The sequence below is a fragment of the Triticum dicoccoides genome, chromosome 4A (genome assembly GCF_002162155.2).
Source record: "Triticum dicoccoides isolate Atlit2015 ecotype Zavitan chromosome 4A, WEW_v2.0, whole genome shotgun sequence".
Lineage (NCBI taxonomy): Eukaryota > Viridiplantae > Streptophyta > Magnoliopsida > Poales > Poaceae > Triticum > Triticum dicoccoides.
Window position 1 is genome coordinate 732,500,553 of NC_041386.1, and position 4,766 is coordinate 732,505,318.

Sequence of the window (4,766 nt, forward strand, 5' to 3'; positions counted from 1 at the left end):
CAGAGAATTCTTGATGGGAACGCCTCTTGATTTTCCTCTCCTTCGCTGCCTTCTTTAATCTCCATCAAATCGCACTATCTCTTCTCCTTCCTCGTGGAGGGTAACCAACACACGCCTCCCCCGCAAGTCCCACTCGGCTCATCTCCCTTGGGTTTCATTCCCCATAAATACATCAGCCTCCTCCTCATTCTCATATCCATGGTGATGATGTTGCATGAGTGGATGATTATCATGAGCCTGGGGCGACAACGACGCGTGCGTATCTGCCTCCAGCAGTGTCGGTAACTTCCACAGCCTCCTCCTCCATTGCGATGCCCTCGCTTCCTCTCTCACAGTCATCATCACCATCTCCGTGAGCCATCGAGGACACCGGCCACAACAACAACGATACCTGCAGGTCCACCTCGCCGGCGAGCAGCGGGGCGTCCTCACCTACCCGCTCACCAGCATTGCGGCAGGGGCCTGCTCACCCGGACGCTCCATCGACTAGGACGACCTACTACTACAACTACAAGTACTAACCTGCCTGCCTGACGTAGACAGCAGGCTGTCAACAGCGCCGGTGGGCGATCAACGCTACCAAGAAGAGGCGTCAGCAGAAATAGAGGTGCAATTCCTACGACTCCGCGGACGACGAGTTGTCGGCTACTCGGCTGACATCATCATCATACAGAAGTAGCATGTGCGGCCGTCCTACGACAGCCTCACCATGAGTCCAGTACCAGTAGACTAGGAGCTGCGCATGGTTGAGGACGAGTTCCTGGCCATGCTTGATCTAATATGAAGAAACTATTGGGGTAAGAGGAGGCCACCGATTTTCTTTGAGTTTTATTCGCATTAAGCCTTCACCATGCCTCATATGAAGAAGCCTGGCTGGAGACTCCGCCGCCATGGGTGTCTACTCTATGATGCCGACAACATGTACTCCCTCCGTCCGGAAATACTTGTCATCAAAATGGATAAAAGGGATGTACCTAGATGTATTTTAGTTCTAGATACATCTCTTTTTATCCATTTTGATGATAAGTATTTTTGGACGGAGGGAGTAGATGCCATTCAGAAATCCTCTCTGTATACAGTTTTTTTGGCTCCACCTTAAACCATGGGTCTATGACGTGACGCCCACAACATGTGTATGCCGTTCGGTTCCTCTCTGGATACATTTTTCCCACTGACCCACTCTGCCTTAATTTGTTGTACAGTATGATGAATCAATACCCTAAACTCCTTCTGGATTTTTATTAATACTGTTCTGTATGGACGGGTGGTCCATCCCTCCTTTGTTAATTTTGTTGGTAGCGGTAAGCAATTTTTGGATTCAGTATAGTGTTTTTTTCGCACAAGAGATGGATAGATAAGCCGATATATACTTGGACACAGTTAAATTTCTTTGAGGGAAGGGAGCACTATTATTAATGAATGTTTATCTCATGTCCATGGAAGCTGCTTTCAATTCTTTTTTGTCTGATATATACTTGCAGGTAGGTTCTTTGACTACTAAGTTGATGCTTCAACTAAGCTGGCCTCTTCGGCACACGCAATAGATATTTGCATATATCAGAATACATCCTCGGCTACATAGACTTCAGAAACTGTTCAACTATGCAACTATCTGCTAGTTCTTTTCATTGAATATATTGTACTTTCACCCCCACTGTGTGTGTACACTAATTTTTAGTGCACAACTCTCAAATCGCTTTAACCTTTTCCGTTGCATATTTGTCTGCGAGAAATTATCTGAAACATAATGTGGTAACCGTATTTTGCGAGCCTCCAATCTCCTATGTGACAATTTGAGTAATGCCATTCAATTGATGAAAGTTTAACTTCATCATTAACATGATTGCTTAAGCTTTTTCAAGCAATGCCTCGCCTGGTGTCATAGCTTTTTTTTCTCCATCGATCATTGGCTTCTTTCTTTGTTATGCAATACACCTTAAAAAGATTGAGCAAATATCCCGCAGCAACGCGTGGGGGGGTTATCATCTAGTTTATAATATATTTGTGACACAGGGAAGGGGGGAAAGTTGGACCATGAGATAAATGAAGCTGGAAGGAATAGCATAATAAATGTAGAGTATAATATTGATCACCCTTCTTGCAAATAGAAGCGTGATGTTTTTTCTTATGATAAACATACGTAATATGGTGCGGTCATTACCATTACAAAGCAAATTGGCTGCTGGCCTATGATAACAGCATGCTGAACACACATCGGCACGGTAATATGGAGCACACTGCACACTTGCGCAAGTCCAAATAATTACCACTTTTGTTTTATGGCGTGCAATAAAGTATCATGGTCATAGTATATAATCCACTTCTTCTTGGTGACAGAAAGGATCAGGTATACATTTGGAATGAGAGCAAGGCAACCAGAACATATAACCTGTAACAAAAGGAGCCAGTTATTCAGGTCAAACCTCGACTAAAACGCATGGTTCTTTAAAGTTTTTTGTTTTTGGTATAAAAAATACGGGGAAAATGAAGGAGTAAATAGAAAGTTAAGTTGGGGATGATAAAAGATGGTTATAGAAGCATAGTAAGATAAACTATTAGCTAGGCAACTCCACCTCATAACAATAACACAGCACAACAGATGGAATGACCATATTTTCATATGCAGGCATAAAAATTATGCAAAAGCATTATGTCTATAAAAAGGATGAAGCAAAGCAAACATCATGAAATGAATAAGAATTAATTTTTCTATACCACTGGTACGACTCTACACATGCACTATCTTATAATAACATATGCTACATAAAAGATATACCCCTCCCCTGTATATAGTATATCAAGTACTCCCTCCGTCCGAAAATACTTGTCATCAAAATGGATAAAAAGGGATGTATCTAGAACTAATATACTTCTAGATACATCCCCTTTTATTCATTTTGATGACAAGTATTTCTGGACGGAGGCAGTAGTTCATAAGAAACGCATATGAAAGAAGCCCTTGTTGAAAGCATAGAAGTTACTGAATAGAGAAGAGGCAAGCAAACATAAAGCTGCAAAGGACTAATCAATATGTTTATGTCATTCTATGTGTAAAGCTGACAAGAAAATAAAAGTCATAAATTAAGGCACGCGCAAGTGAACCAAATAGCATCCATTACTGCATTGATAATAGTAGGTGGATCGGGTAGCATGGAGCAACATCATTTACAGAGTGCAGAGATAGTCTTCCCAGAAGGGCTGCTAATAGAGATAGGTCATGCGCCATTATTTGCAATGGTCGACAGTAATTTACTTTGAACCTGAACAGGGGAGGTGGGTCACCACAGTCTGGGTAAGTTCTTAGTCAGGCTGGACGTGGCGAGCGGGCTTTTGGCCCGGCTCGCGGCCCGCGAAGGACCGGACCGGACGGTCCTGGCCCGGTAAAATAACTAGTCGGTCCGAGCTCAAGAATCAGGCCCGAGAAAGCTTCGGTCGGGTCCTGTTTTTGACCGAGCCGACCGAGCAGACCGATAATCCCGGCGGCGACTTGTGCGAAAGGAGTAGTGGAGGAGCAGTTTAGGGAGCGCTGCACCAGCCCACCGTCGTCGACCTGCCCGTAGTAGAGTGCCTCCTCCATGTCTGGCCGCCATTGACCATGCTAGTTTACAGCTGCTGTCGAATTTCACAAAATACAGTTTCGTCAGATGTAGCCGTAAGCTGTTAGAGTTCAGTTCTGTCAGATAATACAGTTTTCTTCAGTTTCGTCAGATAATACAGTTTTCTTGGAAGAGCTGCCATGGCAGCCGTTTCAGCACAGCACACACGTAACGCAAACCACCATCTGGGAGAAACAATCCACCGGCCGTGATTTTCTGATCGTGATTTTCGCATCCAACAGGCAAGTATTCTTTGAAAGGCAAGGAGTAGATATGATAGCGCCCACTTCCTATAATCATGGGCCATCACCCCACGTTGCAGTTTCCTTTTATTCAGTCGAGCAGGAAACCAAAAATACGAGGGAAACACGGTTTGATCCGAAAATCATGGCGCCATTTGAGGAATAACTCGACGTCAGGTTTGATCCTCTAATCACGGCAAGGCCCGCAAGCAGAATATCGTGGCCTCATACACGTGCTACATTACTTGCATGCAATAGGAAAAACAGCAAATGAACAAATATGTGTTGGTTCATGGATAACAAGCGCGCCGCCGAGCGCACACGTCGCCCACCTTGCCGCCGTCGCTCTCGTCGCATGTCGCGCACCGAGCACCCTGGGTTCTTAGAAACATAAAGGACTGGCTTTACAAACACGCAGGCGAACATCAGGAGCGCGTTCAAAAGTGTGCGACGAGCAAGCATACCACCCCAACAACCATGGAGCGGCCTTAGCTTGTTCTGGTGAGGCTAAGTTCCGACGGCTTGGACCAAAGCAGCAGAAGGGCGCACACAAGATAACCTGATGCCAAAGGCATTAAGTTTCATATGAGCATTGTATCCACAGGTCATGCATGAGGACATGAAGATAGGTGATATAGGAACAAGCTAAACTTACTATCGTTCCCTCAATAACTACTACTACAGTACTACTACCCGGTGCCGGAGGTGTCACCGGCAGCAGCGACTTCCTCGGTGGTCATGCTACTGGGTGCTGGTCCGCTTTTCTTCATCTCGCATTGCAGGCTCCAGCGGCAGGGCTACTGGGTACCCTTCTGCTAGTCGCCGGAGCATGCTTGAGTCTGTTATCTGCAGGAGGCTCCTTATTTATCCCCATTAAGCATGTAGCTATGAACTACACTTTGGATTGTGGAACCTCGTTTAAGTTAAG